General features: G+C 43.5%; 1 protein-coding gene across 1 annotated transcript in view; it reads right to left on the bottom strand.

Moving 5' to 3' along the window:
- Window positions 1-22995, bottom strand: part of PTPN21 (protein tyrosine phosphatase non-receptor type 21) — a 105920-nt gene extending 82925 nt beyond the window's left edge. The window contains exon 1 of the mRNA XM_077463735.1: window positions 22641-22995. The gene's annotated coding sequence lies outside the window, so the exon portion shown is untranslated. The remainder of the gene's footprint in view (window positions 1-22640) is intronic.
- Window positions 22996-23457: the final 462 nt, after the last annotated feature.

Genomic DNA, 23457 nt, shown 5'->3' on the forward strand with positions numbered 1-23457 from the left:
CCGTACACACGATGAGATTATCTGACGAATCACTGTCTGTTTTGGTTTTGTTTTTTGTATGCTAATCTCACGTCGAATCTGATGCCTTTAGTAAAGTCATAAAAATTATCGTACGACAGAATAAAAATTGGGAAGTGATGTCCCGTGTTTTATTGCAATTGTATTGCATTTTTGAAGGACAGCTGTACGGATTAAATGTATTAAATGAAAATCGTGCGTTAAAAATAAATAAATAAATAGGATGAACTGTCCTGATCAGCTCTCGAAAGCTCTGTACGAATAATCTGATTATCGTACAATCGATTCGAATGCAGCATTTTTCGTACGATTTTTAGGAAGAAGAAAAAAAGAAAAAAGAAAAAAGAAGAAAGAAAAGAAAAAGAAGAAAAAAGAAGAAAGAAGAAGAAAGAAGAAGAAAGAAGAAGAAAGAAAGAAGGAAGAAAGAAGGAAGAAAGAAGAAGAAAGAAGAAGAAAGAAAGAAGGAAGAAAGAAGGAAGAAAGAAGGAAGAAAGAAGGAAGGAAGAAAGAAGCTAAACTAGCCTAAAATGGACCTCCCCAAAGAAACACTCAAAAATTTTTTTTTTTTTTTTCATTTCCTCCACAAATTTCACATAAACAGATAAATAAATTAAAACAAGCTACCACATTGAGCAATTTGGCTGAAATCACTGTACACACCCTTATTTATGTCAGGTATACGGGTGAGCGAGTTTATTTCACTTAGCTGTTTAGGTGAAATTTGCAGAGAGAAAAAAAAAAAAAAAAATTTTTATTGGGTGTTTCTTTTGGGGAGCTCCGTTTTAGGCTAGTTTAGCATATTTTAGCATTATTTGCGCAACATTATAAAAAAAAAAAAAAAAAAAAAAAAAGAGAGGATGATAACATTGACATCAGTCCCTGCCCTCAAGGAGCTTACAATATTATTGATGTTACTGCTAAACAATTATTCTCAGATTTACTTTTGCAACAATGACTCAATATAGGCTAAAGTTTCCTGTTACGTATGACATCTTCATCCCGATGTGGATAATAGAATTCTGAAGGTTAATGGGGGTCATTCTATATATCTCTACTAATAACGGCATTCCTATCCGATGTGCTGGCCGCCCTTCTACTACTATGAACGTAAATAAATTAATTCTCCATTACTCATTCTATATATTTGCATTTGGCAGTTATGTAAGTGTGCGGGGCAGCAGCTGGCAGGCGTATTAATAGAAAGAAATGAGTCACTTCAGGTAATTTTAGTATCAGTAATTCTATTGACACAAAAAGAGTAGACAGATAAATATCCAAACCGTCCCCGCTAAAAACTGCACGGCGGGTCGGACCCGAGAACCGGCAGAGAAGTAAAATGAGGACACGGTGAAATCTGCCAGCTGAATCCCTGCGGGCAAAGCGCATGGGACTAAAAATGGAACTCCAGCCAAAATGTATTTTTTCATTTTTGCCTAGTGATGAAGGGTAAGAGCTTCTGTTGGGTTTTAAGAAGCTGTAATAAAAAGGCACCACACTGATGGTCATAGGAGTCCAGAATGGTCCTCACTGAATCATTCATGGAATAGGAGAAGCAACGCGTTTTGGGGGTTCAAGCTTTCTATTCATCAAGGCTTCCCTGATAAAAAGGAGATTGTTTGAACCTCGAAAACACATTGGCTCTCTGACTCCACTAGTTACTCAAATAAAATAAAATTTAAACACCATTGTGGGCTCTATGGGGGAGATTTAACAAAACGGGGGCACTCAGAATCTGGTGCATCTGTGCATGGGAGCCAGTGGCTTCTAACGTCAGTTTTTTCCAATTAAGCTTTGATAAGAAAACCTGGAAGCTGATTGGTTTCTATGCAGACCTGCACCAGATTTTTCACTCTCCAGTTTTAGTAAATAACCCCCTATGACTACTGGTGTGGTGCTCGTCCTATTGCTTATAAAAACAGAATATTGGAATTTATTAAAAAAGGGGATCAACTCCAGAGATAAAACAATAATTCTTCCGCTCTACAAGACTTTAGTACGGCGGCACCTGGAGTATACTGTCCAGTTCTGGGCACCAGTCCTCAGGAAGGATGTACTGGAAATGGAGCGAGTACAAAGAAGGGCAACAAAGCTAATAAAGGGTCTGGAGGATATTAGTTATGAGGAAAGGTTGTGAGCACTGAACTTATTCTCTCTGGAGAAGAGACGCTTGAGAGGGGATATGATTTCAATTTACAAATACCGTACTGGTGACCCCACAATAGGGATGAAAAAACTTTTTCACAGAAGGGTGTTTAACAAGACACGTGGCCACTCATTAAAATTAGAAGAAAAGAGGTTTAACCTTAAACTATATAGAGGGTTCTTTACTGTAAGAGCGGCAAGGATGTGGAATTCCCTTCCACAGGCGGTGGCCTCAGCGGGGAGCATCAATAGTTTCAAAAAACTATTAGATAAGCACCTGAATGACCGCAATATACAGAGATATACAATGTAATACTGACATATAATCACACATACAGGTTGGATTTGTGTCTTTTTTCAACCTCACCTACGATGCAACACAGGGGCACAGGCTCAACTGGTATTGGCAGCGGTAAACCATTCAGGATACAGGGACACCCAGTAACAGTCCAAGAAGGTTAGTCCAGAAAGGCAACAACAAAAATAGCGTTGATGCAGGATGGTTTCGTACAGCAAGTCCATATTGTACCCAAAAAAAAAAAAAAAAAAAAAAAGGGGGGGGGGGGGGAGGGCCACAACATCTGCTCATCCATACCATGTTCATGTTACTAATTAATCTCAGATCAGTTTGACTTTTTTTTTTTCTCCTTCACTCTCTTTACTCCACTTCTCTTCCTCACTTATTTTTGTTTGTTAAAGCGGGAGTCCGCGTTTTTTTTTTTTTTTAAAGCCAGCAGCTACAAATACTGCAGCTGCTGACTTTTAAAATAGTGACACTTACCTGTCCAGCGCGCCCGCGATGTCGGCACCCAAAACCGATCTCTCGATCGTCTCTCGGGTGCTGCCGCCGCCATCTTGGGTATGGGTATCAGGAAGTGGAGCCATTTGGCTTCGTTTCCCGGTTCCCTACTGCGCATGCGCGAGTCGCGCTGCGCAATAAGGATGGACCCGCTGCCTCTGGGATCTGTGTGTTTCCCAGCAGGCAGCGGGGGACTTTCGGAAAGGGGCGTATTGTACGCCCCTTTCCGCAGAGAGCTATCCCGGAAGTGGGTGCAGATACCTGTACTGTACAGGTACCTGCACCCCCCTCCCCCCTGAAAGGTGCCAATTGTGGCGCCGGAGAGGGGGGGGGAGGAATCCAATGAGCGGAAGGTCCACTTTAGGGTGGACCTCCGCTTTAAAAATAAAAATTGCTCTATTAGTACAGATATCAATAACTTTATAGGTGGCACAGTGGTGTAGTGGGTAGCACTCTCACCTAACAGTAAAAAGGGTTGCTGGTTTAAATCCCAACCACGACACTACCTGCCTGGAGTTTGCATGTTCTCCCTGTGCCTGCGTGGGTTTCCTCTGGGTACTCCGGTTTCCTCCCACACTCCAAAGACATGCAGGTAGGTTAATTGGCTTGTGTCCAAAAATTGGCCCTAGTATATGAATGGAGACCTTGGATTGTGGGCTCCTTGAGGGTAGGGACTGATATGAGTGTGCAATGTACAGGTATAGGGACAATTGTAGACACTCACTCAGGCTGAACTGGATGGACTGGTGTCTTTATTCAACCTTACTAACTATGTAACTAAATAATATATTTGCTGATGAAGATATCTATACAATGTTGCTTCATTATTTTCTAAGAGCTAAAATGGCCCCATTGCAATTTTTCCTTTTTCTGTATTCATGTTCGGAACAGCAATTAAAAAAATAAGTAACAAAACAAATAATAATAATACTGGGTGCCTGACTAAGGGCTTCCAACAGGTGAAGACAGCCTAACTTTTTTTGAGGGCAAGGGATTGAATCAGTAGTCAACTCTCATATATAAATGGAGAGAGGATCCTGAGCACCAGTCAGCTCACATTTCCATACTTTTGGCTTTGTATGCAACCAAAATAAAATTAAAATGAAACAATCCAAATGAATTTGAAGTGCAGACTTTCAGCTTTAATTCAAGGGGTTGAATAATATTAATATACATTTCTTATCTATATATCTATATATAACAAATTTTAAGAACTGCAACTATTTTTATACACGGTCCCCCTATTTATAGGGGCTCAAATGTAATTGGACAAATTACTATAAAAAAAAGAAATAAAATGTAAAATTTTTAAGATTTCATTGAGAATCCTTTATCGGCATTGACTGCCTGAAGTCTGGAACCCATGGACATTACCAAAGACTGGGTTTCCTCCTTTCTGATGCTTTGCCAGGCTCTACCTGCAGCTGTCTTCAGCTGTTCTTTGTGTGTGGGAATTTCTGCCTTGAGTTTTGCCTTCAGCAAGTGAAATGCATGCTCATTTTGGTTGAGATCAGGTGATTGACTTGACCATTGCAGAATATTCCACTTCTTATCCTTCAAAAGCTCCTAGGTTTCTTTTGCAGTGTGTTTTGGATCATTATCCATCTGTACTGTGATGCACCATCCAATCAACTTTGCTGCATTTTGCTGAATCTGGGCTGACAGTATATCTCTAAGCACTGCAGAATTCATCCGGCTGCTTCTGTCCTCTGTCACATCACCAATAAACACCAATGACCCAGTGCCAATGGAAGCCATGCATGCCCATTCCATTACACTGCAAGCTCCACCATGTGACCACAGATGACTGTGTGTGCTTTGGATCATGAGCGGTTCCAAGCCGTCTCCTTACTTTTTTCTTCCTGTCATGCTGGTACAGATTAATCTTAGTTTCATCCATCAAAAGAATGCTTTTCCAGAATTGGTTTGGCGTTTTTAGATGTTTTTTGGCATAGTTTAATCTGGCTTTTCTATTCTTCAGGTTTATGAATAGTTTGCACCTTGTGGTCTTCTCTTGATTGTAGACTTTGACAAGGATATGCTCACCTCCTGGAGAGTGTCCATCACTTGTCCGGATGTTGTGAATGGGTTTTTCTTTTCCATAGAGAGGAGCCTGCAATCATCCACCACTGTTGTATCAGGGGCGGATCCAGAGTCTAATCTCGGGAGGGGCACTGCTATAAAATATGTTTTTTGGGGGGCAATTTATATGGGAAATGGCTAGTATTGGCACTTCAATCATTACGGCACCATGGTTGTTATGGTGTCAGGATGATTGAAGCGCATTATTTCTATTAATACATTGTAATATAAAATGAAATGGTTCAACTCACCATAATGCAGAATCAGTGGGAGCCCTGAGGGTATCATTTGCCATGTCGCCTGCCACCAAATGCGGATTGTCACTTGCCACGCAGCCTGCCACACATTGCGGATTGTCACTTGCCACGTTGCCTGCCACACATTGCGGATTGCCACTTGCAACGTAGCCTGCCACACATTGCGGATTGTCACTTGCCACGTCGCCTGCCACCAGATGCGGATTGCCATGTAGCCTGCCACACATTGCAGATTGTCACTTGCCACGTCACCTGCCACACATTGCGGATTGTCACTTGCCATGTTGCCTGCCACACATTGCGGATTGTCACTTGCCACGTAGCCTGCCACACATTGCGGATTGCCACGTAGCCTGCCACACATTGCGGATTGTCACTTGCCACGTCACCTGCCACACATTGCAGATTGTCACTTGCCACGTCGCCTGCCACCAGATGCGGATTGCCATGTAGCCTACCACACATTGCGGATTGTCACTTGCCACGTCACCTGCCACACATTGCGGATTGCCACTTGCCACGTAGCCTGCCACACATTGCGGATTGCCACTTGCCATGTAGTCTGCCACACATTGCGGATTGTCACCTACTGTGTCACTTTTCTGCTAAGGTGGTCTTTTTATGAGTCCAGAGTAAAGATAGGCAGCAGAGAGATGATGTAATCTCTCTGCTGCACACAGCTTCCTGCACAGTGAGGGCGGAACTGGAGGGATGCAGGGCAGTGAGAGATGATGTCATCTCCCTGCTCCCCTGCCTGCTGGCTTCCTAATTGGCCAGCAGCCCTCCTAAGCTGCCCAGCTGCCCCCCCCCCCCCTCACCCGTCCACTCAGCGCAGGTACCCGCGGAACCGGCCGTGCTGTCATCAGCTGCCGGTATTCTCGGAGGGGGCAATTGACCCGTTGCCCCCCCCGCGTTGTATTCTGTGGATGTCCATGCCTTTTTATGCTGCAGAGCTCACCAGTGCATTCTTCTTTCCTCAGAATTGACCAAACTTTTTTTGTTGAAAGCCCATGGTGTGTGAAACACTCAAAAACAGAAGAAGAAGAAGAAAGAAGAAGAAGAAAGAAGAAGAAGGAAGAAGGAAGAAGAAGGAAGAAGGAAGAAGAAGGAAGAAGAAGGAAGAAGAAGGAAGAAGAAGGAAGAAGAAAGAAGACAGGGACAAGGGTACTTAAATTGTGGTCTATCTGGCCGAAACCAGACAAGACCCCTTTCTTTGGAAAGTCTGCCGAAACAGACCCACCCAAGTACTAGGTGGGGCTCCCCCGAAGGGAGACCCCATAAGAGACAGGGTGAATTAAGCCAGGAGGCCATGTCCACCCCCTCCCAAGACTTTCAGGGCAGGCCAGAGGACCTGCAACCCTACTCATCACACGTGCAAGTGACAAACACAAAAACGTGACAAACAAAGGTAACTAGAAAAGCTACAATTTCTGGGGAAATTGTGTGAAGTCTTCTTGCCTCCACCTACATTTTAGAAAAAAAAAAAATATTTTTTTTCCTTCAAATTTCCTAATTTCATAATTCCCCTCAGAGCTGTGGGGGAGGAGCTATACTTCCCCTCAGAGCTGTCTGGGAGGAGCTATACTTCCCCTGTCTCCTCGCCTGTCTCCTCCCACTCTAGTTTTGAACATTTCTCCATTCATTCCTATGAGACAAATTTCGCCGCAAAAATGACGATATTTTGTGAACCATTCCACAAAGTAATAGCACACCAATCGGGAACAATCCGCACGTTTCGGTATATTTAGTGTAAAAGCTGTGGGAGGAGCTAGGGTGGTAAATTTGGCAATAATAATATATACGTGAGATAACAAGAAGTACTCTTGCTATGCAAGAACACGTAATAAATAAAAAGAAAGTGTGGGAGAAGGAAGTAGAGGAAAGTGAAAAAGTGGCCATTGTGCAATACAATGGCCAGGCCCTCCGGTCAGGAATAAAAAAAAATTCCTCCGGTCCCAGCCAAAAGGCCCGGCCTAGGAGGCAGGTGCTAAAAAAAAAAAAAAAAAAAAAAAAAAAAAAAAACTATTGGGCCATTCCTAATGTTTGGGGGGGGGGGGGGGGGGGGAGGGCGAGGGAGCCCTGAGCACCAGTTAGCTCACTTATTTAAAAAGGAGAAAAAGAGCCCTGGGTACACCTGAGACCAACAATGAGGTCTGGCCACCAGGTAAGATATGGACCTAGTAATGGTGACTTTATCCATCCCAAAGCTCAAAAGGCTCCAGAACTCAGGCCAGAAAGTATTAATATTCTGAAAAAACTGGTTTTCTCCACATCAGCCATAAACTCTGAAGCCCCTCAAATTATGTTTGTGAGAAACCTAGGTGACATATACAGTTTATCTTGCCAGCCAGTGCCTCACATAGATTCCCCCTCTGCTTAGATCTGTGGGAAGGAACACATATCGGAAAAAGGTGCATTGGAAAGGTGACAGTCCATCAGCAGGAGTAGAGCAAGAAAACATCTTGTGACCCGTGCAGGTTTTCCTTTGTTCAAATCTATCCACTGTAGTGGAGAATAGCTTGTAATTAGCCGGAACGGTCAATGCAAAAAAAAAGGTAACACTTCAATGATTCAAGTGCCCGCTTATGGACAGACTCTCCCTTTCCACCATTGAATGGTTCCTCTCTGCAGGGATTAGCTTCCAGTGACACTTTCCACAATCCTCCCGGCCAGAGCTATGTGCTAGGAGGATGGGGACTATGGCTAAGCATTTGGCACAGTTGTCTTGAAGTGTTGAGATCATGAATTCAATAAACTTCAGGCAGCATCTGAACCTCTTGCCTGTGTCTGCTGAAAATGCAGTCAACAATCCAGCGGAATCTGAAGCTGAAGTCCAGGCTAGAGAAATGTTACACTTGTACCCTGCATTATGCCTTCCACTGATACAAGGCACTATTCCTCCTACACCAACAATGGGGCACAATTATTGTCACCAAGACCAACAATAGGGCACTATTCCTCCCACTGATACCAATGATGGGGCACTACCCCCTCACCCAATATAAACAATGGGGCAATATTCTGCCCACTAATACCAATGATTGGGCATTCTTCACTCAACTTCTGAAGGACAGTAAATTGGCCTTTTGTTCAGAACGTTTGGAGACCCCTGACACTTGAAAACAAGCAACGGTAAGCCCGACCATACACGGTTTAAATTCAAACAGTTAATGGGCAGGCTGAATGTACCAACTTAATCAACTTGGCTTTTACCACCATGCCTGACTCACTGCTATAGCCGCTAGCGATAACCACTGTCTTCTCACGGCTGAACAGGCCGAGATTTGAACAGTCTTTGGCTGGCCTTGCTTTGTCTCCAGCCCAGAGTTTAGCTTTAATTTGCCCTCAGTAACAACTTTCAGGAATATTTAGCCAGTAACCAGTCATCATAGAGAAGCTCCGTCGCCTCTCTGATACGTTTTCCCTTACTCCACCTGTTTGTGGACACTTTGCTATAAGAACGCATTCCATCGCCATTAATAAATCAATCCGCCTCTTATGTTAGAATCATACAAGGTCTTTGTTCAGCTATGGAGATATTATGTTGTTATCAATGTCAACACACAAATTCCAGAAGCAGCAGGTGGACACCCACATATATGGAACATTTTGTTTTTTGTCATCACTAGAAATCACCTAAAGGAAAGGTCAGGAGAAACAGCAACGGCTCAGACCAGCTTATAGTTAGCAAAAAGGAGCTGCACATATGTAGGGTAGGACAAATAATACTAAATTTGCCCAGCAAACACTCAAGCTACCATCCCACTTGGCCACACACCAAAAATGTTCAACTCATCTTCAATGGAGTTCAAAAAAATCTTCAGTGTGTGGCCCATTATTTGGATTGTGGACTTCAGTGGAGCAACAGCCTTGGCAGCCCACCGATAACAGAGAATCGAGATCCCACCGACCACCAATGCAGGGAGCATTCTTCCCACTGACCACCAATGCAGGGAGCATTCTTCCCACCGACCACCAATTTAAAAAGGAGCAGTCTTCCCACTAACCTTCACTATAAAAGAGAATTCATCCCACTAACCTGCATTGCAAGGGACAACATTCCAGCTGACCATCAACCAGCTTTAGTTAATATAGGCAAAGGTTCAGTGAGACCAGAATGGCATTTCAAGGCTTCATCCATGATAAAAAAAAAAAAAAAAAAGTTGAGAATGGCAGCCCTAGAGCATAAAGGGAGAAGTGAACCCCCTGGGTAGGGGCGCAGACCAGGGAAATCAGGTGCTGAGATTTCTGGCTGGAGACTCGAACAGCTACAACCAGCTAGAAGGTGAGTCAACACATTGGCATCTAACAAACACTGAAATATCATTTGTGGAAGCACTAACCCATCACATTTCCAGGGTTCTCCTAGCTGGGTGTATGCTCTCTCTGTAACACAGCCTCCAAATTCTTGTGGGCTAAAACAGTTGCCAAGTAGAAAATCAATGCCAAGCGGAGCTTCTCTCCAGAGAGCATCACAAGACCTATGACTCAGTGCCGCCTCCCTCCCAATGGAGGTGGACAGCTGCATGCCAGGCAGGATGCACATGTGACCCTCCTGTAGTGTAGAAGTCCACGTGATGGCACTCTGTGCCAATCTCTGGAACCTTTAGGAATCACACAACTACTACACTGCAGCGGCACACACGTATGGCACTGTAAGGGAAAAGAAAATGTAATTCCTACAGGTAAAAAAAATAAAAATAAAATGAATTAGGCATTGCAATAATTGGATAGTATATTAGGAAAAAAAAAAAACGAAGGAAGGAAGGAAGGAAGGAAGGAAGGAAGGAAGGAGAGGAGGGAAAGGAAGGAAGGAAGGAGAGGAGGGAAAGGAAGGAAGGAAGGAGAGGAGGGAAAGGAAGGAAGGAAGGAGAGGAGGGAAAGGAAGGAAGGAAGGAGAGGAGGGAAAGGAAGGAAGGAAGGAGAGGAGGGAAAGGAAGGAAGGAAGGAGAGGAGGGAAAGGAAGGAAGGAAGGAGAGGAGGGAAAGGAAGGAAGGAAGGAGAGGAGGGAAAGGAAGGAAGGAAGGAGAGGAGGGAAAGGAAGGAAGGAAGGAGAGGAGGGAAAGGAAGGAAGGAAGGAAGGAGAGGGAAAGGAAGGAAGGAAGGAAGGAAGGAAGGAGAGGGAAAGGAAGGAAGGAAGGAAGGAGAGGGAAAGGAAGGAAGGAAGGAAGGAAGGAAGGAAGGAAGGAAGGAAGGAAGGAAGGAAGGAAGGAGAGGGAAAGGAAGGAAGGAAGGAAGGAAGGAGAGGGAAAGGAAGGAAGGAAGGAGAGGGAAAGGAAGGAAGGAAGGAAGAAAGGAAGGAAAGGAAGGAAAGGAAGGAAGGAGAGGGAAAGGAAGGAAGGAAGGAGAGGGAAAGGAAGGAAGGAGAGGGAAAGGAAGGAAGGAAGGAGAGGGAAAGGAAGGAAGGAAGGAAGGAAGGAGAGGGAAAGGAAGGAAGGAGAGGGAAAGGAAGGAAGGAGAGGGAAAGGAAGGAAGGAGAGGGAAAGGAAGGAAGGAGAGGGAAGGAAGGAAGGAAGGAAGGAAGGAAGGAAGGAAGGAAGGAAGGAGAGGGAGGCCAGTAAAATTCAAGAGTGATTGCAGAATACAAGCAGCATGCAGGTAAAAAAAATTAAAAATAAAAAGCAGCATGTTACGTTTACAGCAGGGTACACCCAACACCTACACACTGACCTGATTACCCCATTCACAAAGAGGTGGATGGGGGAAATCACCCCTACTGAGCTATTGTGTTCTGACAGTATGGAGACTTCCCACCATCAAAGTACACTGGTCAGCACCAGTATATATATATATATATATATATATATATATATATATTTTTTTTTTTTTTTTTTCCCCAAGCAACTTTCCTAAATGGTTCAACTGAGTTTCAACTTCAGGAGAATTTCTCTCCACTCTTCCATAGTCATCTCTACACACAATTTAGGATTTATTTAGAACTGATGAAAAGTCCCTGGTTCCAGGCTTCCTTCAGACCACAGAGTAGATATTATAAGGAAAATTCTGGTATTTAGGAGGGATTATGTTATGCTCTTAGCAAGTAAATTTATCTCTAGTCAAGATTATTGATTGCCTCCAAAATCTCAGCACATTCTAGTTTCTGCTAATTATAAACAAAGCAGCCAGATAATAGAGGGCAAAGGTTTTTCCAATGGCGGAGAGCATAGGTGTGCATAGCCTAATGCATTAATTTTTTGGGGGTCATTTGTTAGTATTGCAATTCGCAAAAAAAAAAAAAAAAAAAATTAGGAAATTCGAAAACTCTAAAATGTGAATAACTTAACTATTACAGGTATTGGAATATCCTTTCAAGTTTGGCTGTTGGTGAACGTAACGAACATGAATTTATCCGAAGTTACGAATTATCCAAAATAACAAATGCTGCATCTAAACAAATGGGACGGAACAAATAAATTACTATAATAATAAAAACGTATTATTATTATTATTTAGTTATGTTCCATTTGTTTTTATACGGCATTCTTTATTTCGGATAATTTGTAACTTCAGATAAATAATTTATCCATATATTCACCAATAGCCAAATTTGAAAGGAAATTCCAATACCTATAATTTTATTGCTAGTAAAAGTGAAGTTATTATGAGTTAGTCATTTCAGATTTTCTCATTTTTAAAATGTCAGATTTTTTTCAAATATACGAATATTGGGAAAAGTTCGTTAAACGGGTTTTCGTTAATTCGGATATATGCAAACAAACCAAAATATATTCAGAACAAAATTAATTGCACCTGTCTACTGACCGGAGCTGTCAGAACACAACAGCTCAGCGGGGGGAGATCGCTGTACTGACGTGGGATCGTTAGTACAGCGGCTCTGACTGAGGTGGATTTAATTTTTTTTATTTTTTGTTTAACCCAACAAAAAATTATTATGCCCCGTACACACGAGCGGAATTTCCGTCGGAAAAAAACATACAAGATTTTTCTGACAGAATTCCGCTCAAACTTGGCTTGCATACACACAGTCACACAAAAGTTCTCGGAACTTTCGACTGTCAAGAACGCGGTGACGTACAACACTACGATGAGCCGAGAAAATTAAATTCAATGCTTCCGAGCATGTGTTGAATTGTTTCCGAGCACACGTAGGAATTTTGCGTGTCGGAACTGCTACAGGCGATCAGAACTTTTTCCGTCGGAAAAATAAGAGAACCTGCTCTCAATCTTTTGCTGGCGGAAATACCACCAGCAAAAGTCCGATGGAGCATACACACATTTTCCGAATTTCCGACCAAAAGCTCTCATCGGTCTTCTGCTGGTGGGATTTCGGATTGTGTTTTTGTGGCTTTAGTGTGTACCAGGTTTAGGTATTGTTACTCTAGGAAAAGAAGTCCTTGTGAGTAAGGTTTGCTTGCATAAGGCAATTGAAAGCAGGATAAAACCAAAAATGTTATTTTTTGATATTACAAGAACTTGTGCAATGACAGACATTAAGGCTTAGACTCGGTTCACACAGGCGCGACTCGTCCAGGCGACTTCGCCGCCTGACAAGTCGCCCCCGTTCTGTACTACGAAACCGTTCTAATAGGAGCGACTCAAGTCGCTCCGACTTAGAAAAAAGGTTCCTGTACTACTTTTGGCATGACTTCGGGCGACTTGCATTGACTTCTATACAGAAGTCATTTTGCAAGTCGCCGCTGAGGTCGCGGCGCTGCAAGTCGTGCCGCGTCCTGTGTGAACCGAGCCTTAGATCTGCTTTAAGTTTTATTTACACAATACAATTAATACTTGTACAATACATAAGAATCCAGTGCTGACCTCTCCCTCTGTAAATGATAGCTGTCTGGTTGACATGTTGATCTAATACTTTTGTGAAAAGAACCAAAGTATGTGGACGGTGACGTTGGATCAGACAGAAATTAGCATTCTTAGGAGGTAAGTGGATTAGCGTTTGAAATATTAATTTTATTTTTTGTTTAGGTGCTTGATGATTTTTTTCTTTGCTGAACTTCTATGTCATTCTCTCCTAGGCAAGAAGATAAGAACTCCTACAGCATACATATTGCTGCATGTGTGTGCACTGCAGGGGTTCCTAGCGTGCAAAGATCTCCCGCAGGTTTCAAGACCCAGCAGAGATCTGCACAAGACGCTGAGAAAAATGCATGCCACCTAGGGTTGCCACTTTTCTTCAAGCCAAACCCGAACACTTTAGCCGCGCACAGCTATTTTTTTTGTTTTATATACACTACAGGATTATAAACAGACCTGGGACACCTTTGGGCGACCAAAGAAAATAGTAATACAGGGCGCTTAGTACCCCCTCACCCTCCCTGTCTGAATAATTTGTCCGGGTTTCAGGTGGATTGAAATCTGGACACACGATTCAAAACCCAGACTGTGTGGCAACCCCTATTCCATTGTAAATGCCGGACCCTTTCAGGCGACGGGCCACAGCTTCCCTTGCATCATGGCGACTGTGCTCCTCCTCCCTCCCAGTGCTCTGCACCCGAGCCCCCCCTTTTTTGAAGCCTATTGGCCTTTGGCTCTAAATCACATGCTTCATAAAAAATGGATGGGCCGCCACTGCCGGATCCGATGCCAATAGGTGTTTTTTAAAGCAAGCGATTAGAACCAGAGGCTCTAATAGGCTTAAAAAAAAAAAAAAAAAAAAAAAAGTTGGCTCTGGGCTATTGTCACACAGATTGTTCTCCCAGCCAACCAGGAAGCTGGTCCTGAGACCCGTTTCCTGATTGGCTGAAAGGAGAAGCCATCCTATTGGCCTAGGAGGAGGAGTAGGGAGGAGACGCACGGACCCTGTGATGCAGAGGAGACGCAGGGGAAGCCCAGCCAATGGAGGGGGGGGGGGGGGGGAAGAGGACATGGAGAAGACTGGGAGTGGAGCCGCCGCTACCTTCACATGTGAGCCCTGGTATACTGGCAGTGAGCCATTCTTATTTTCATTATACTAGAATTATGGGCTGTTTTGCAAAAGAAAGCCGTTTTGTTTGCTTGTTTTTGAGAGTACATTAATGACTGTTAACACACAAACTGCACCTAAACACATCTAGCATTAAAAAAAAAGGAAAATAAGTCCAGCATGAGTTTTATTTTTATTTTTTTATTTCTCTTATGGGTCACAGGAGTGCAATTCCATTTACACTCCTGTGACCCATTTTCAGCGGAGATTGGACTGATCAGACTTAGGAAGTCTGGATCCGCCAGGTGTCTGGACTGATGGTAGTCTCAGCGAGCCACTGAGATCACCGCACCCCACCCCAAAATCTCCTCCCAGAAAAATAAAGACATCGGAAGCTTACGGCGATACTTGGACACTAAAAGACAAATTCTGTAAGACCTGGCAACCCTGGTTGGATTAGTTCCCAGGGACGAGCCCGCCTTCCAGTTTTTTGGACATATAGGAAACTCTGACGAATCCACCGTTGCTGGCCTTGGATTCCCTGGGGTGGGGTTTACTTTCTTCGTGATCCCTTTTTCTTTGGTTTCCTACTCTTATCCTCCCTCTTATTCTTTTTTTTTTTCACCTTCAGTCTTTATTCTTTATTTCTTACATTTGATCATTTACCGCCAGTGTTAATTTCGCCAACTAAAACAACTGAGATGACTAAAATACGACTAAAAAAATGGGACTAAAACTAAAATGCCATTTTAATCAAAAGACTAAAACTAAAAATGAAACTTCAAAATTAACACTTGTCTGTAGTGCATGTCCATACCTCAATACAATAAAATAATAACATTTGATTTTTCACTCCAGCAGTATATAAAGAGTTTAGAAATTGTAGAGAAATGTTAACTAATGCGATACAATTTAATTACACCCATTAGATTTTAGTCGACTAAAATGTACTGGAGATTTAGTCAACTAAATACAACTAACACAATTGCAGAAGACTAAAATGGGACTAAAACTAAAGTGCCATTTTAGTTCTAAGACTAATGTCGCGTACACGCGGTTGGAAATGCCACCAGCAAAACTCCGATGACAGCTTTTTGTCGGAAAATGCGACCGTGTGTATGCTCCATCTCTCTTTTGTTGGTGGAATTCCAGCCAGCAAAAGATTGAGAGAATGTTCTCTATTTTTCGGTCCGGAAAAGTTCCTATCCAAAAATGAGATAGTCTGTAAGCAATTCGGACTCGCAATAAAATCACACATGCTCGGAAACAATTCAACGCATGCTCGTGAGCATTGAACTTAATTTTCTTGGCTCATTATAGTGTTGTACATCACCGCGTTCTTGACGGTCGAAAGTTCAAAGAACGTTTGTGTGACCGTGTGTATGCAAGCCAAGCTTGAGTGGAATTCTGTCGGAAAAAAAAACATCTAAGATTTTTCGGGTGGAAATTACGCTCGTGTGTATGGGGCATAAGACTAAAACGAAATCAAAATTTGCTTCCAAAATTAACACTGTTTACCACCAGATGCCAGTGAGCAGAGCCTGTTACTCGCTCTCTGGTCACATTTATGGAAGGTCCTTGAGAAGACACCTGGTCTTTTTTTTTTTCTAAATACATACGAACATAGGTCAATCTCAGGTATTGCATATTTGTTGTATGACGGTTCTTGAAATACTGCTTGATTAGCGTACCTCTAGGCCAGCCTTTCTCAACTCGTGAAATATCTTTCTGGTCTCAGGGAACCCCTACTAAAAATGATGATATCTACAACTCATGATACATTAGTGTGATGGTCATTGGGAAGAATTACCCCCTTACAGATAGCTAAAAAGATCAATGGAGTCGGTGGGAACTCATCTGAGAGAAATAAAAGTTGCCGATTGCTCTAGCAACCTCTGGAGGAACTCTAAAGTTCCACTGAACCCTGGTTGAGAAACCCTGTTCTTGGCTTTTGACCACTGGGAATTACATGGCTTGTTGTTATTTTCCTATACCATTAAAGTAATGGGAATTCTCACCTGGTTACCTTTTGCCTATGTTTGTAGTTATTAGCTATACCAGGGATATGCAATTAACGGACCTCCAGCTGTTGCAAAACTACAAGTCCCATCATGCCTCTGCCTGGGTGTCATGCTTGTGGCTGTTAGAGTCTTGCTATGCCTCATGGGACTTGTAATTCTGCAACAGCTGGAGGTCCGCTAATTGCATATCCCTGAGCTATACCATATAAAAGGCCTGTTTATCTGTGATATCATTCTCAATCCACTTTCCGCCATTGACCTTGGTGTCTGTTCACGGTTTTGTGAGTTAAACTGTATTCAATAAAAATATTGAGAAAGAAATAAAGACATTGGGCCTGGTCACTGTACACTGCGGAGTGTACTGTATAAATCTGCAGCCCATTACTGCTACTCTGCTATTATTCTACAACTTTCTACCATCAATAAATGTCAAAACGTCGCTTTTAAATCCCTTTTGGGTGTTGCCACATCAAAGACTACAAATTAGAGATAATTGTTCCACAATCCCCACCAAATCCAGTTTGATCTCAACTTCATTCTGCTAATACAAAGCTCAGCACAGGGATCTTTATTAACTACATATATGGAAGAACTACAAGTCTCAGAGAATGAAGTCCTTGAAAACGAAGTCCTGACAATGAAATTTGTAGACACCCACTTTCGTATGTCAATGGAAAAGTTTATTAGGTGCAGATGCTTTCTAAACAAGAAAGTGACAGTAAGGCACGCACCCCCCCCCCCCCCCCCCCGTTCAGATATTCCCACATTTTGGAATGTCACACCTAGGGCAGGCAATTCACTTCAATGGTCTGTCGTATGCGTGTTTTGTCTCCCAAAAAAAGCTATTGCTCCTTTTTTGGGTGACGAGCTTAGAGCAATTTTTAAATGGCAGAATCACACCATGTTTGGGGGTGACATTAAAAGAGGAGTTCCATCTGGAAAGGACAAAAAAAAAAAGTCAGCAGCTACAAATACTGTAGCTGCTGACTTTTAAAAGAAGGACACTTACCTGTTCAGGGAGCCCGCGATGACCTCACCTGAAGCCGACCTGTACCTCGGGCCCCGGGTGGAGGCGCCGGCATCTTTAATAAGGGAATCAGGAAGCGAAGCCTTGTGGCTTCCTAGCCTGGTTCCGTACTGCCCATGCGCGAGTCGTGCTGCGCGTTCTGGAGTTGTCCCTGCTGTCTTCTGGGACCTGGGTGTCTCTCAGAAGACGGCGGGGGGGGAGGGGCTGGACATGGCACAGAACGCCATGGATACTGTGGCGATCTTTCCCTAGAAGTGGGAGCAAATACCTGTATTAGGACAGCCATCTGCTCCCCCCCTCCCCCCTAAAAGGTGCCAAATGTGACACTGAAGGGGGGAAATCGGATCAGCGGAAGTTCTATTTTTTGGATGGAACTTTGCTTTAATAATAGCACAAAACTTAATCTAAACAAATCCTCTATGTGTATCCTGGTCGTAGTGTTACTGCAAACTCCACTTCAAGGGAATGTCACTCAGTATTGCTGCCCTCTAGCCACTACAAAAAAATAACAAAAGGGGGGGCGGGGGGTGTACCAGCCTAGTGCATTATCCCACAATGTTTATTAGAGTAAAAACAACCTAAAATATACTCCCAAACAAATATCAGAAGCGCTTCAACCATAGCTCCATAGTCACAGACTTGGCAAGCTCCACAGACCCCAGGAACCTCTCTGGAATCCCAATGCTGACGCGTTTCTTCTCTGATAAAGGTTGTATACCCTTCAAATCCAATGAGCAAACTGGGATTCCAGAGAGGTCCCCCTGGGTCCATGGAGCCTGCTGAGTCAGTGACTATTGGGATGTGGTCGGTTAGCTCGATTAGCGATTCTGGTATATGTGTTTGGGAGTAGATTTTAGGTTGTTTTTACTCCAATAAAGGTTGTGGAATAATGCACTACACATGTGCAATTATTTTCTAATTCGATTTTTAACAAATTTTGACAAATTTGTTCATTCAGAAATATCCGAATTAAAGAAAACCCGTTTAACAAATTTTTCCAAACAATCAAAAATCTGAAATAATAAACTATTATATTATATTATATTATAGGTATTGGAATTTCCTTTCAAATTTGGCTGTTACTGAACGTAACGAGTTTATCCAAAGTTATGAATCATCTGAAATAATGATTGCAGCATTTAAAAGAATGGAGTGTAACAAATTAATAATAAAAACATTATTAAATTTGTTCCATTGCATTTGTTTAGATGCGGCATTTGTTATTTGGGATAATTCCTAACTTCGGATAAATTTGTATTGGTTACGTTCAATAACAGCCAAATTTGAAAGGAAATTCCAATACCTATAATTTAATAATCATTAGCTATTCTTTCAGATTGCGATCATAAACAAATGATCTGAAAACGGAAAAAAAAAAAAAAAAAAAAAAAACACACCACCACACACACACACACACACACACACGCAAATGAAATGAAAACGAAAACATTTTTCGGCAGTGCACATGTCTATAATGCACTAGGCTGGTGTTCAACTTTTTTTTTTTTTTTTCGTAAGATTAATGGCGCCCAAAACACACTGCGCATTTTGCTTCAAAATTGCAGCAAGTCTGCCCAAGCTTTCACATGGGCCAACTGCTGAATCGCAACCCATGTAGACATTGAGTTTGATTTACCAAAAAGGCAAATATACTGTGCACTGCAAATGCCCCTTCAAGTGCACTTCACATGCAGTTGTGCTAGTTCTGGGGGAGGGGGGGCGGCTCTGAAATGAGGGACAGCTCCTCTGATTTCTATCATCCAATTATTTGCAAGTAAAAACACTGTTTTTTATTTTCCTTGCATGTACCCCCCCCCCCCCCCCCCCAAGCTCTGGAGCAACTGCACAGACTATTTGCCTTTAGTAAATCCACCCCATTGCTTCCTGAGCTCCTGCAGCCTTTGCAGTACCCCAAAGCAGATGGGAACCCTAAACCCTGGTGTGGGACTGGTATGCTGGCGGTGAGCCATCCTTATTTTTATTATACTAGAATTATGGACTGTTTTGCATTTGTTTTTGCTAAAGAAAGCGGTTTTTGTTTGCTTGTTTTTAAGAATACAATAAAAGACGGTTTATGTTTACAAGTGGCTGGTGATCCTGGGCTCACCATATTACATTACCCAAATTAAAGAAGGACATCCAGGAAACCCCAGTGAATCACATGCCTGATGAAGGGGTCCTACATGGCTTCGAAACATTGCCATCTGCTGTAACTATGATTGCGGATTAAAGCTTTTGACCAATTCTGGAGGTCCTTGGTGTGCTTGTGACATTTTTTTTGCTCTGACTTGACACGGTTCCAGCCATTGGTCGCTACAGCATCCACTTACATGCACAGCCATTTCTACAGGAATGTGTGTGTTGGAACACTGAAGGGAGAGGGACCAGGCCACACAGCTACATCTTCTATTATAGGGAGCTGACAATTTACAGTAAAGACCTACCAGGGACTCTTTAAAGTGGTTGCAAAGGCACAAGGTTTTTTACCTTCATGCAATGAAACCCCCCCCATTGGCTCCCACTGCTGTCAATCACAGCCAGTGAGTCTATCAGGAGACGGAGGGGACGGGGCTGAGCAACGGCCCCGTGTGTGAATAGACACAGAGCATGCCTGCTTGGGGAGCACCCAGCAGGAAGGAGGGGGCCAAAAGATCTGGTGTGTGACCCACACACAGGAGGATCTTGGCTGCTCTGTGCAAAACTATTACACAGAGCAGGCAAGTATAACATGTTGGAGCTGTGATCTGGATAAATCAAGAGGAGGTTGCCGTTACCTGCTAACCACTTGGGCCAGGTGAGGGGTGCGGTGGTTGGGAAATCTCTTCCTATTGTTGCAGTGTGCTTTGGATCTGGACGGACCTTTCCTCAGCCTTCATCCTCACTAGCCAGTGGCATCCAACTCATTGGACCTGGACAGCCTGTGCAAGTACCCTTAAGAGGGGTTGTAAACCCACGTGGTTTTTCACCTTAACGCATTCTATGCATTAAGGTGAAAAACTTTCTGTAGTGCAGCAGCCCCCCCCCCACCCCCCTTTTACTTACCTGAACCCAAACGTTCCATAGACGGGGATGAGCACAGCCGCTCTAGCCGCAGTCCTGGGTCCTCATTGGATAGATTTATAGCAGCGCAGCTATTGGCTCCCGCTGCCGTCAATCAAATCCAGTGACACGGGAGGCGGGTGCTGTGTCCATTGATACAGACAGCGGGACTCGGAATGTGGTCCCCTCAGAATGCGGGTCTCCGAGAGGGGCACTCGATGCAGGGGAGGAGCCAGGAGCACTGCTGGGGGACTCCAGAAGAGGAGGATCGGGGCCACTCTGTGCAAAACCCTTGCACAGAGGAGGCAAGTATGACATGTTTGTTATTAAAAGGGTTATTTTTTTATTTTTTTTAAAGCATTTATCATGAGCAAATCGTTAACTGCACATTGGGCATCAGGCTTTGATGAACAATCTTTTTGGTCCCTTCGGAAGGCAAAACAAACAGCAAATCTTCAAAAGGGTCACAATGTGCGTAATACATCTGCAGCTTTTCCGGCAGATTTGTTCCAGTATCTCGTCCCATGCAGTATACAGAACAGTTCACTCCCTGTTATCATCCTGTCACCTCCGTTATATAATATATGCGTCTGTAGTGTCCAAACATGCGTTGCTTGAGCAGGGTTTGCAAATCGCCAGTTTGGAAGTCAAAAACAATATTCAACTCAGATAGATAGATAGATAGATAGATAGATAGAAAGATAGGACTCATAATAGGCAACAAGGAATATGCTGATAGGAGGAGTAAGCAGATTGGCAGAGAGATGAGCTCATCAGTCTGCTGCTTCTTCTTCCCCCAACCAATCACAGGCCTCCAAAGGATTTGCATTTCTGTCTATCCAGTTCTACAATTATTTTAGTAAATATAAACTGCTAAATGCATTTTTCTCATAAGCACTCTTGTGACTTCTATCAGTGTCTGGTTAAAGCTTGTAGGAGGAGATTTATTTCTCCTCTGACTGTCCTAGGAGGCTGCAGGACCCCTGACCCCTGTCTGGACAGTACTGATTGGCCCTGCGCTGATCACATGCAAACTCTCTAGCAATACACACCAAACTGAGCACGTACAGAGTGCCTCCAATGCTATGTACTATCAGGAGATGGTTTGGGAATTGTGGAAGAAGGGGGGGGGGAAATCGATTCAGGCTCCATTCACACCATGGGTTTTTCAGAATTGCAGGCTGAATCGAGTGATATTACTCGCCATTCCAGAATTGCAGCAAAATGAGGGATGTGTTTATTAATGGCTCCTCAAATGCGATTCATTGTGCTGCAATCATTACAAAATTGCAACGCACTAAGCTACCCACTCAAAAAAGAACAGGATCTCCTTTTGGGCAACAATCGCACCAATTGGGGTGCCATTTAGAAGTATTTATCTCAAGTGTGTGTTGCCAACCTCCACAGCATTTTTTTTTTTTACTGACAAAAACATGGAAAATTTACTGGCGCAGCTTTTTTTTTTTTTTTTTTTTTTTTTTTTTTAACCACACATACATATCTCACTCATTTTTTAATTTTTATTATTTTATTTTTTACTATTTTTTTTTTTTGGAGCGGGTGGGTTGGGATTAGGTGAAATATCAAGGGGACTCTGCACCACACTGGGCGATTATGGTGTGCACAAGCACACCCTGTATGCACTCCTACTATAGATCAACTGTCCTTTTTGGAGAGGGATCAGGAAATAAATTGATCATTTATTGGGAAACCTATGTTTTTTTGTTTTGTTTTGTTTTTTGCGTATGGCCTTATTAAACAATCATATCAAATGATCTGCTTTCCTGCTATAGGCTTTTCTGATCATTACAATGAAATTTGACCCAATCAATGGATGACATGGTATATCTTTTTGGCAATTGATAGATCTGATTCTGTAAAGAACCATTTGATCGAATCATTACATATATGACCACCATAAAAGCCAAAGGCACATAATATAACTACAAAACATCCTAATGTGCCACGTTGTTTCTTAATGTTTATAAACATTGCAAACTTGTTTATAAAAAACAACATGAAAAAGAAAAGAAAAAACATTTGCCAACATTGTGACCTGCTCAGGGATCTGAGTCCAATACCTGGATGCCATCTACAGGAACAGATGGTGACAATGTAACAATAAACAAAGGGAAGGTGTTGGAGCGGCAGAGCAGAGAGCAGGCAGCTGTCACTGGCCTCTGCCCCCCTGTCCCTGGCAGCCCAGAAGGGGTACAATGACCTGCCAGGACCTGGCGCAGCCCTGATGGAAGCTTTATTTAGCCCAGACAACCTTCAGCCTAACTTCCAAGAAGCCAGATCCATACACAAGACAGCAGGATCCCCTCACCGGATACAAAGTACCGGCAGCAACAACAACAATGTATCAAAGTCTTACCTGTTGCACGGCTGAGCTGGGGGCTCACTCAGGGGGTCTCTGCAGTAGGTGAGGAAGACTCCTCTGATCTCCTTTCCTTCCTGGCTGCTGATCCTCTATGAGCATTGCAATCTCCTCTCCTCCATATCAACCCAAAGTGTGCACTCCTCTGATTCCAGCTACAGGCTCCACTTCCTGCCTGGGGGAGCTGGCCAGGATCACTCCGCCATGGAGGGGGGGGGGGGGGTTCACAGCTCACTCACAAAGCCCCCCAGCATGCAATCCAGCAACTTCCTGATCTCTGTACAGTGAATGGCAGCTGTGCTGGTCACAGAGAGCTGCACTGGGTGACAATAGAGCAGAGAGGGGCAGGAAAATAGTCCCTGGGCGGAGGGATCTGAGGACTTCCAGGCTGGCTGCCCATGATGTCAGGGGGTTGGTATGCCAGGCACTGGGAATGTTAGTGATGGGACAGCTGCTCTCAGCTATGGGGTATTACAGAAATAGAGGCAATCGGGGATCTATAATACACAGGAGCATGGGCTGCATTCAGTACTGGGGGTGCATTCAGTACTGGGATTGCAGTTGCACTTAGAACTGGGGGGTGCACTCAGAGCTGGGGGGAGGCTGCATTCAGTACTGAGGGTCCAGTCAGAGCTGGGGGCCTGTGCTCAGTACTGGGATTGTACTCAGTACTGGGGGGCTACACTCAGTACTGGGGGTGCACTCAGAGCTGGGGGGGCTGCATTCAGTACTGGGATTGCACTTAGAGCTGGGGGGCTGTGCTCAGTACTGGGATTGCACTTAGAGCTGGGGGGCTGTGCTCAGTACTGGCATT

This window comes from Lithobates pipiens, unplaced genomic scaffold (assembly GCF_037356315.1).
Source record: "Lithobates pipiens isolate NorthernLeopardFrog02 unplaced genomic scaffold, aLitPip1_a1.2 Scaffold_30, whole genome shotgun sequence".
NCBI lineage: Eukaryota > Metazoa > Chordata > Amphibia > Anura > Ranidae > Lithobates > Lithobates pipiens.